We start from the raw sequence: 12,304 nt of genomic DNA, 5'->3' as shown, positions 1-12,304 counted from the left end.
TACAAAAGAACCAAAAAACAATGAACCAGAGTCATTAGCAAGTCCTTACATGTCAATAATAACTCCAAACATAAATAGGTCGAATTTACCAATCAAAAGGCACAGAATGACTGGATGAATTAAAGAAAAAAAAGACTCAACTATATGCTTCATACAAGAAACTCACTTCAGCTCACAAAAGCTCAGGTAAAGAGATTCCATGCAAGTGGAAACCAAAAGAAAGCAGGGGTAGCTATAATTATATCAGACCAAATAGACTATAAGCCAAAAATGGTAAAAAAAGACAGAAGGTCAATACATAATGATAAAGGGATCAATTCATCAAGAAGATATAACAATTACAAACATGTGCAAACCCAACATTGGAGCACCAAAATATATTAAGCAAATACTAAGAGATCTGAAGGGAAAAAATAGACAATAATAGCAGGGAACTTCAATACCCCACCCTCAGCAATGGACAAGATCATCCTGACAGAAAATCAACAAGGAAATGTTGAATTTGAACCATACATTAGACCAAATGGACCTAAGAGATATTTATAGAACATTCCATCCCACAGAAGCAGAATACACATTTTTCTCTAGTGCACATGGAACAAGTCCCAGGATATGATGTAATAGACCACAAAACAAGGTCTCAGCAAATTTAAGAAGACTGAAATTATACCAAGTATCTTTTCTGACCACAATAGTACAAAACTAGAAATAAGTAACAAGAGGAAATCTGAAAAATCTACAAAAATGTAGAAATTAAATAACACACTATTGAACAACCAATGGGTCAAAAAAGAAATCAAAGGGAAATCAAAAACTACCTCAAAGCAAATGAAAATGGAAACACAATATACCAAAACCTATGGGATGCTGCAAAAGCAGTTCTGAAAGTTTATAGCAATAAATGCATGTATTAAGAAAATAGAAATCTCAAACAACCTAGCTTTATATCAAAAGGAACTAGAAAAAGAAAAAAAAAAACTAAGTCCAAAGTAAGCAGAAGGAAGAAAATAACTAAAATAACTAATATCTGAGCAGAAATAAATGAAATAGAGACCAGAAAGACAATTTTAAAAAATCAACAAAACCAAGAGCTGTTTTTTCAAAAAAGAAAAATGGACAAACCTTTACCTACTCTTCCTAAGGAAAAGACTCAAATAAAACCAGAAATGAAATAGGAGACACTACAACTGATACTACACAAATACAAAGGATCATAAGAGACTACTGTGAATAATTAAATGCCAACAAATCAGATAACCTAGTGAAATGGATAAATTTCTAGAAACATACAACTTACGAAGCCTAAATCATGAAGAAACAGAAAATCTGAAGAGACAATAACCAGTAAGGAGATTAAATCTGTAATCAAAACCTCCCAATACAGAAAACCCCAGGACCAGATGGTTTCACTGGTGCATTCTATTAAACATTTAAAGAAGAATTAATGGCAATCATTCACAAACTCTTTCAAAAAACAGAAGAGAAGGGAACACTGAAAACTCATTTTAGGAGGCCAGCACTTGAGATAAGGACAGCACAAGAAAACTATAGTCTAAAATCTCTGATGAATATAGTGTCAATGAAAAATTAATCAGCCAACTGATGAAAGAAATAAAAAATGTTATTCAAGCCAAATTGAGGATTATAACCCGGGAACAGCCTCTCAGAAAGCTCCGAGAACTCTTCTGTCCATTAGAAGTCAAAGCACAGTTATATAAGTTTTTTGAGACAGAGGGCTGTACATTAAATAATGTATTATTGACAGTTTACACAAGTACAAAGTGGTGGGTCATGGGACCCCTTACAAGATTAAAAAGGAATGTTATCTTTTAAGGAGTTGTCTTGTTGATGCTAGGAAAACGTTCTCCTTTATGGTTGAGAAGGTATTTCTGCCAATGGGGAGGTTTGGTTGATGCGTGATGCAGAAACACAATGCACAGTAGGGGGAGACAGAAGGCCAAAGGGCAGAGAAAACTTTTTATGTTTAAACTTTTCTTGTCTTGCCATAAAATATAAGTTTCATTTCACAATAGGTACAAAAATTCTCAACAAAATATTAGCAAACTGAACAACACATTGAAAAGATTATACATCATGACCAAGTGAGATTTATCCATGGGATGTAAACGATTCAACATACGCAAATCAATAAATGTGATGCACCACAATAGAATGAAAGATGAAAATTACATGAGCATCTCAATATGCATAAAAAGCATGACAAAATACAATATCCTTTTATGATAAAAACACTCAACAAATTGGGCATATAAGGCACATACCTCAACATAATAAAGGTCATATATGACAAGCTCACAGCCAGCATCATACTTAACAGTGAAAGGTTGAAAACCTTTCCTCCAAGATCAGGAAGACAACAAGAGTGCCCACTCTAACCACTCTTAATCAACACAGTACTTGAAGTCATAGGTAGAGCAATTAAGCAAGATAAAGAAATAAAAGGCACCCAAATCAGAAAGGAAGAAGTAATATTGTGCTCACGAATCAGAGGAATGAATACTGTTCAAATGTATATACTACCCAAAGCCATCTACAGATTCAGTGCAATCTGTGTCAAAATTCCCATAGCATTTTCCACAGAAATAGAAAAAGCAATCCTAAAATTTGTATGGAAACACAGAAGAGCCCAAATAGGCAACTCAATCATGAAAAAGAATAACAAAGCTAAAGGTATCACACTTCCTTATTTCAAACCAGATTACAAAAATGTATCAAAATAGTATGGTATTGGCTAACAGACACATAGACCAATGTAACAGAGTCAAAAACACATAAATAAACCCCTGAATTTACAGTCAACTAATATTTGACAAGGAAGCTAAGAATGGGGAAAGGATAGTCTCTTCAATAACTGTGTTGGGAAAACTGGATCAGCACATGCAGGAGAATGAAATCCAACCCCTGTTTTATACCACTCACAAAATTAACCCAAAATGGATTAAAGGCACAAAGACTTGATACTGTAAAACACCTACAAGAAAAATAGGAAAGAAGTTCTTTGACATTGGTCTTGGCAGTGATTTTTTTAGATACAACACTGAAAGCATAAGCAACAAAAGCATAAATCAGTAAGTGGTATATATCAAAATAAATAGCTTCTGCACAGTAAAAGAAAACCAAAAAATGAAAAGGCAATGTACAAAATGAGGGAAAATATTTGCTAACCATATTGGAGCAGGTGTTAATATCCAAAATACATAAAGAATTCACACACTTAGCAAAAATAATATGATTTAAAAATTGGCAAAGGAAATAGACATTTTTCCAAAGACAATATCCAAATGGCCATGAGGCACATGAAAAGGTGCTCAACATCACTAACTATCAAAGAAATGCAGATCTAAACCACAATGAGATATCACCTCACACCTGTTAGAATAGCTATCATCACGAAGACAAAAGATAACAAGTGTTGAGCAAGGGTGTAGAGAAAAGGGAACCCTTGTGTACTGTTGATGGAAACGCAAATTGGTTCAGCCATAGTGGAACACATTATGGATGTTCCTCAAAATTAAATATAGAACTACCATAGGATCCAGCAATTCCACTTATGGGTACATATTCAAAGAAAATGAGAACAGGATATCAAAAGAGATAGCTGCACTCCCATGTTTAGTGCATTACTCACAATAGCCAAGATATGCAAACAACCTAAGCATCTGTCAATCTCAGGTGACAGATGAATAGGTAAGGGAGATGAGAAACATATATTACATACACACACACACACACACACACACACACACACACAGTTGACCCTTGAACAATGAAAGGGTTTAGGAGCACTAACATACCACCCCCAGGTCAAAAATCCATGTATAACTTTACAGTCATCCCTCCGCAGCCATAATTCTGCATCTACAAATTCAACCAACTACAAACTGTGTAGAACTGTAGTATATATTTATTGGAGAAAACCTTGTGTAAGTGGACCCATGTAGTTCAAATCCATCTTGTTCAAGGGTGAACTATATGTGGAATATTGTTCAGCCACGAGAAAGAAGGAAATCCTACCATTTGTGACAACGTGGATGGACCTGAAAGCATTATGCTAAGGGAGATAAGTCAGACAGAGAAAGACAAATACTATATGATATCACTTATCTATGGAATCCAGAAAAGCCAAACTCATAGAAGCAGAGAGTAGAATGGTGTTACCAGGGATTAGGGATATGGGAACTGGGGAGATGTTGGTCAATGGGTACAAACTTCCAGTTAGAAGATGAATAAGTCTCGGAGATCTAATGCACAGCATTTGTGATTATAGTTAACAATAATGTATTATGTACCTAAAATTCCCCATATTATATAATCATTTCTAATGATAAAACCACATCAGAGTTCCTTGTTTGGGGTTTTTTATAAAAAAAATTAATACCTACATGTTTAAAATTCTTTGCAATGGACTTTCTTAAAAGGACTGGAAAGAAAGTGAATTTTCAAGAATTTTTTCTAGAATGTAATCCTAAAGAAAAGCATATCATTGTAATCCCCCAAATTACACACACATTCTACAATTTTACCGAGGGATCAAAGCCAGATGAAGGAAACGAGAACGAGTAGCAGTGAGTGAAGTTAAGATGCAAAGTTTTTAATTTTGATGGTGAGTATGGTCTTCACATGATGATAATACAAGACCCAGCTGATCATACTGAGGATTGATAGTAAGTTATACCATATTTTTATACAAACTCTGATGAGAATTAAAAAATTAAATAATCCTAGTAAAGATTCAATTAAACTCTAACGTGCAGCTATCAGTAGTGGCCATTTGTACCTTACGTGTCAGCATTCACTCATCCTTTTTTTTTTTTTAAATAAATAAATAAAAACATCACTTACCCTTCTTCTGATAGCAGTGTTGCAGTTTTCCTAGGGGAAACAACGCTTAGATATTCTCTGTCCATGTGATTCAGATGGAGTTCACTCCCAGAGCCAGAGCTGGGCATGTAACCAAAAGGTAGCTATCAACTTGTACTCTCGGGCTCCACTATTGGTTCAGGAATGTGCACATTCTTGGATCTTTTGCTGGAGCAGGTGAGAGAGGGGTGATTTCTTTTCTGCTCCAGCTGCAGGTTCTGGGAAGCCACCAGGCAGAGAACACTTTCCTGAGAGTAAAACCAAAACAAAGAAAAGAAGAAGTGAAAGATGGAGTAGGAGAGTGGTCTGAACGAAGTCAAGTACCTGGATCCAGCTGAGACAAGCTAAATGTATCCCTGGATTTTCAGTTGTGTGACCCAATAAACTCTTTTTTTTTTTTTTTTTGGCCATGCCGCGTGGCTTGTGGGATCTTAGTTACCCAACCAGGGATCGAACGTGGGCCCTCGGCAGTGAAAGCACAGAGTCCTAACCACTGGACCATCAAGAAATTCCCAAACTCTGCCTTTTAAAAGCCAGTTTTCTAGGGGACACTCTTGCACTGCTGGTGGGAATGTGAATTGGTTCAGCCACTATGGAGAACAGTATGGAGGTTCCTTAAAAAACTACAAATAGAATTACCATATGACCCAGCAATCCCACTACTGGGCATATACCCTGAGAAAACAAAAATTCAAAAAGAGTCATATACCAAAATGTTCATTGCAGCTCTATTTACAATAGCCCGGAGATGGAAACAACCTAAGCGCCCATCATCGGATGAATGGATAAAGAAGATGTGGCACATATACACAATGGAATATTACTCAGCCTTAAAAAGAAATGAAATTGAGCTATTTGTAATGAGATGGATAGACCTAGAGTCTGTCATACAGAGTGAAGTAAGTCAGAAAGAAAAAGACAAATACCGTATGCTAACACATATATATGGAATTTAAGGAAAAAAAAATGTCATGAAGAACCTAGGGGTAAGACAGGAATAAAGACGCAGACCTACTGGAGAACGGACTTGAGGATATGGGGAGGGGGAAGGGTGAGTTTTGACAGGGCGAGAGAGAGTCATGGACATATACACACTAACAAATGTAGTAAGGTAGATAGCTGGGGGGAAGCAGCCGCAAGGCACAGGGATATTAGCTCTGTGCTTTGTGACAGCCTGGAGGGGTGGGATGGGGAGAGTGGGAGGGAGGGAGACGCAAGAGGGAAGACATATGGGAACATATGTATATGTATAGCTGATTCACTTTGTTATAAAGCAGAAACTAACACACCATTGTAAAGCAATTATACCCCAATAAAGATGTTTAAAAAAAAAAAAAGCCAGTTTTCTGTTACTTGCAACCATAAGTATCCAGCTTAGTGTAACTTACATTTTTCACCAGCTCGAAGTCTGTGGATTGCTCCTCTTCTAGGACCAATCATCCTAAACCTAGTTTATTCTTTTTCAACCTAAACACAAACTATGACTAAAATAATGGTATGTTCCTAATGCACATGGCTTCATTCCCCGCCATCATGGGAATAGAATTTATACAGTTACAGGATTTCATTAGACTGAGGTTCACCCAGGTTGTCCCAACTTAGTAATTGACGATATAATTCTTTTAATTGTTCAGGTTAAAAACCTCGAAGTTGTCCTTGCCTCCCCTCTTTCCCTCACCTTACGTCAAGCACTTCAGCAAATTCTGTTAGCTCTTCTTCCAAATATGTTCAGAACCTCACCACCTCTAACTTACTGCAACCCATGATTGGCTCTCGCTTGTATTGTTCCAATATCTTCTCAAACGCTCCCCCATCTTTCATTTTGTATTGTTAGGGTTGTTTTCCACACAAGTCTCCAGAGATATCCTTCTGATGTGCAGTTAAATCACTTTATTAGTCTATCCTAAAACTCATAAGCATTTCCTATCCCCCTTCGTTCATCCACATGGCTTCATTTTTAATAAGATGAGTACATTTTAAAGTCCTAAATTCATGATTAGCTGAATAAACTTCACTTCCACTAACTAGACGTTTTATGGGCAAATCAAATGGCAGACTACTCTGAAGTGAAATTCAATTTGACCTCTGAATAGATGGTAGATAGAACATGAAAAAATGCATAAACTTGCAACTGACGCTTATTATGCATGCTAAAAAAAAGGGAGAAATTTTGCAATATGAACAAGAATACCCAACGATAATTGGATTTGGATGCAGCACAGGGTCATAAAATGATACCACAAAGACATCAGATTGCTTCTTTGATGATGTGAAAGAGCTCTGGTCGTTTTGGAGAGCTTTGGTGCTGGAAATACTGGAACTAGTAATTGAAACAGTTTCCAGATAGCCACAGAAGATGGTTATCAGTAAAGCACTGGTATGTCTGCCTTTCTTTCTTCTTTGACAAACAAACATTTATTGTGTGTCTACTACACACAATAGGGACAAGTGCTTAGGCAGTAGAGATTTGGCAGTGAACAGAGAAAATCTCCTGACTTTAAAGAGTCCACAGATCCTAAATTCAAAAAAAAAGTAAGTATTCTAGTGAGATAACTGCATAATTTAATGGAAACATAGCCAATGGATGCTGTGGGATATTGAAAGGAATGATCAACTCTGCTTAAGGGGATGGATGCTCATAGAAGTCTTTATAAGGGTTGGCCTTGAAGGATTTTAGAAAAGACCTTTAGGAAAATTCACTGTAATGGGCCTGGGACCCTCCTCCACTCCGCCTTTATCACCACTACCACCCCCTCAATACAATATCAAAATTTTTCCTTCTACTGGAAAGTAGATGTGATTTTCAGACCACAACTACTGTGTGGTCTGTTGGAATTCCCTACCATCACTTCAGGTACCTTCAAAACAATGTAATTTAGTGGTTAAGATCATGGCTCTAGTTTCAGATCCTGGTTTCACCATCTGCTAGCTAAAAGGGCTTGGGGAAGATACTGAAGCAGTGTCTAACTCTAAAGGTTGATGCACACTTTTCAAAAGGATAAGATGTATATCTGGAGAGAGAAGAATTTGTAATTCCCACCAATCCTCTGCTTGAAGCCCTTTGATTAAAAAATCTTGCTGGCTTATTCATTTGAAATATATATTTCCGTAAGTCAGAGTGCCTGTCATCTTGCATCCAAATAGGTTGATGAAAGTTGAGACTGGGAATCTCCATGGACCTATCATTTATGTACCAGGAAAGGCACTAAAAGTAGTTCAAAACCCCAGCCATCATCATCACCAGGAATGCCTTAGAGAACATGTAATGATGTAGTGATTGTTCCATAGACTCTAGGTACAAATCCTGGCTCACCACTTGCAGTTGAGAGACCTTAAGCAAGTCACCCAACCTCTCTGCTAAGTTTTCTCATCTGTAAAATGAGGACCTTCTCCACGGACTTGTAAGGAATAAATGAGATAACAGACATAAAGGGCTTACACCATTGCAAAGCAACATTGTAAACTATCAGAATAATAGCTCTTATTGTTGATTATCTGATGGAACAACCACGAGGTTGGCTAAACAGAGGTTTAACTGTAGAATGGAACATACCCTGCCCTGTACCCACTCCCATCGCAAAGAACTCTACATCACCTGGGACAGGACGGGACAAACGATTTTAAAGTCTCACCTTCTGGCAAAGAGATGAAAGCAGTATATTGCTTGGCTTTTGATAGGGAGTAAAGGGAAAGTGAATCCCTTTACTTGCAATTGCAATCAAAAGAATCAAAGTATTGACATGATCTAGTGCAGAAAGATGTGACAGCTCTGTTTTTGGCAGATCCCCAAATGGGATATTGCTTTTAGGACGCCTGTCCACTTTTCTCTAATACCAACCTATTCCATACAGATCTACACAGGGTGAAATTCAAGCACTTTTTCACAGGACCACTGGATTTCAAGCTCCATTGAGATTGGTGAGTTTGGTCCCTACAGTATCCAGATAGCCTGTAAGAGCAAGTGACGAGTGGTAGGCTCTCAATCAGCATTTGTTTAATGAGTGAATATGAACTTTTCCCTCCTACACAGCTGATTAGACCAAGAGTGAATTATTTCAGACCCTGGGGCCAATCAGATTCCCACTTGCAAAAATCGCATTCAGGTTCTGGAGAATATGGATTTACGAGCAGTCAGCTCTGGCTTTATGATGTGATATAAATTCTTTGAGGCTAAGGGCACCATTGAATGAAGGAGGAGATGGGCAAAGCAGGAAAGAGGCAACTGGCCATCTTGGAAGGGAAGAAAGCAAAGCAAATGCACAGAGAAGATCCAGAGACAAGAGACCTTACAACCCTAGAGGGAAAGAGATGGAGCTGGAGTGAGTAGCTACCTTGGATTTGTATCGCTGATTCTGATTCCTAATTTCTGGTCTTCATGAAACTCAGCTTCACACCCTTCTCTAGGTTTCGGGACATATTCCTGTGTCCTTCCATTGAATCCACCCTTGTTTTCATCATTTTGAACTGGTTTCAGTTTGTACAATCAATCCCTAAAACAACAGTAATTTACCGAGGTGTGCAAAGAAAGATGAAAATGTTCTGACACTGTCTCAAAGCCAGGAACATTCAATAACTTTCAAGTGAAATATTATAATGGCTTGGGTTTCTACACCTCATTTACACAATGAGGTAAATGTTTGTATAGATTCATCCCTTAAGAGTCATCTCTGCCTTTCTGAAGACTTCAGAAGCCTTTTATAGATTTTCAGTTTTTTCTCCCCAGTGTCTAAACTACCTGTGCACTAAAGGTGAATTTGCAAAAAAAAAAAATGTTTCTGACAAAAGTGAAATGCAACATTTAGAACTTCCAATTAATTTAAGTAATTTAAAAGTTTTTCTTCGGGGGGCTGAGTAAGTATTTTCTGAATACATAATGGGATTTGCTTATGAGACCAGTTACTGTCAGGGTTATTTTGCTATCATCTGTATACATTTACATGAATGCAGTTTTCCTCTCTTTTCAGTTGTGGGACAGTAAGATGACTGACTATATGGGTATGACTTGGAATACTTTGGAAATATTGATCTTCTCCCCAAAACCTGCTCCATCTGCAGCCTTCCCCATTTAACCTGATGGCAACTGTACCCCTCCAGTCACTCAGGTCAAAACCCTAGAGTTATTTTCAACCCTACTCTTTTTCTTCCACTTTGTTATGGGTTGAATCATGTTCCCCCAAAAGATCTGTTGAAGTCCTAACCCCATCCCCATACCTCAGAATGTGACACTATTTGGAAACAGGGTCATAACAGATGTAGTGAGTTAAACTGAGATGAGTTCATACTGCAGTAGTGTGGGCCCTTAATCTAATATGACTGATGTCCTTATAAGAGGAAAAGAGACACAGGCACATGAAGGGAGAGCACTGTGTGACGATGGAGGGCTGCAGCTGCAAGCCAAGGGTCACCAAGGATTGCTTGCTGGCAAACCACCAGAAGCTAAGAATGGACAAGGAAGAATTACCCGCTACAGGTTTCAGAGGAAGCATGGCCCTACCAACACCTTGATTTCAGACTTCTAACCTCCAGAACTCTGAGATAACACATTTCTGTTATTTTAAACTACCCAGTTTGTAGTACATTTTTGTGGCCACTCTAGCAGACTGATGCAACCCTACATCCAACTGGTGAGCAAATCTTCTTGGCTCTACCTTCAGCATACATCCAGAATGAGACACTCCTCACTACATCCAAACTGGTCTCCCAGCTGGAGTCTATTCACAACATGGAAGCCAGGGTGATATTACATTAACACCTAGATCAAAGGATGTCACTTTCTGCTCTGCCTGCAGGGGCTCTCCAGTTCCTGAGTAAAACCCAGAACCCTCCCAATATTCTATGAGGTCTGTCTTCCCTTGTTTTGCCAACACTGTCCTGTGACCTCTCCTTCTACCTAGAGTCAGTCAATCTCTCTCCTCCCCCTTCCCTCCCCCATCTTTCCCACCTCCCTTTCTTCCTCCTCCCTCCCCCTCCCTCCCTCTCCTTGGCTCTCCCACCCTCTCCCTCTCCCATTTAGCCACACTGACCTCCCTGCAGTTCCTTGAACTAGCCGTGCAGCCTCACACCTCAGAGCCTTTGCACCAGCTGCCCCCTCTGTCTAGAACACTCCTGCCCTAGATATCCAGGAGTCTTGCTTCCTTTCACCTCCTTCAAATCTCTGCTCAAATGTCATCTTCTCAGAGCGGTCCACTCTGACCATCTCATTTAAAATTACAACCTCTCCTACATTCTCAATGGCCCTTATCCTTGTATATTTCTATTTTTTGTAGCATTTATCAGCTTCTAGTATATTATATAATTCACTTGTTATATGTTTATTTTTTTTCTTCTATCTCCACCCTCCCTAAAGAATTTGTCCCACAAGCATAGGAATCTTCATCTTTTTTTTCCTCTAATGTATCTCAAGCACCAAAACAGTAGGTGCTCAATAAATACCCGTCTGTTGGATGAATTAATATCAAAAGGAGCTGTCAGCTACAGGCTTGCGTCAGCTCTGCACCAGTGGTATGCTGGAGTCTGCTCACACCAGCTTGCATCTCTTCTCAGCTTCTTGTTTGGTGACATCACATCGGTAGTTTGGAGCCAGCCATGGTGGGAGTATTTACACCACAGAAATTGGCAAGGTCTACAAATCAGGGCTTTTTTTTTTTTCCAGGAGAGCTGGATGGTAAACATTTACCAGCATGCCACCTCCCTCTGCCTAACATTATGAAAGACATTACAAGAAGAGCTAAGTTTTAGCTGTGAGACCAACTGATAAATCAGAACCTAGCTCATCTGGCCTGCTTTGCTCCTCAGAAGCTAAATACCACTGAACATAAATGCCGTGCTCCGGTCAGGGTTGATGTGACAGTGTTTATCCATTATGATCACTACCAAGAAGAGCAGTGGATAAAACATGGTCACAATCTAACAATGCATGTGGTCTACTGCTGAATCTATATTGAGGATACAAACAAACATGGGTAGGTTCTCCACTCAAATAATTCCTCAGTTTAACTCTATTGCTGAATTTTGTAGCATGATCATTAACTTGGTATGAGGCTTCAGGGTAATTGAAGAAATGCCTGACAAGGCTCAAGCACTGTGATAAGAAATGATGATACTAAAGTTAATAAGACCTGCCCTTTGTCCTCAAGGTGCCCACAGTCTAGTGGAGAGAATGACACAGATAACGCTAGGATACTTCAAGACACAGAGACGCACAAATTATCAAAATGATTTATTCTTGCCACCATCTGCAATTTTTTTTGCTTTTAACAAAAATCAACATAAGATAGTAAAACACAAGCCTGATTATGACCATTTGGATATAATGCAAATGGTCATGGGATACTGCCTTTTGCCCATCCCCTGAAAGGGGTCAGGCTAATATTCATATCTTCTGGTGGTGATGGAGGAATGGAGGGTAAGAAAAAGTAGGGAA

This window comes from Phocoena sinus, chromosome 17 (genome assembly GCF_008692025.1).
Source record: "Phocoena sinus isolate mPhoSin1 chromosome 17, mPhoSin1.pri, whole genome shotgun sequence".
Taxonomy (NCBI): Eukaryota; Metazoa; Chordata; class Mammalia; order Artiodactyla; family Phocoenidae; genus Phocoena; species Phocoena sinus.
The sequence above is the reverse complement of the archived record's forward strand: the minus strand, read 5'-3'. Positions refer to the sequence as shown.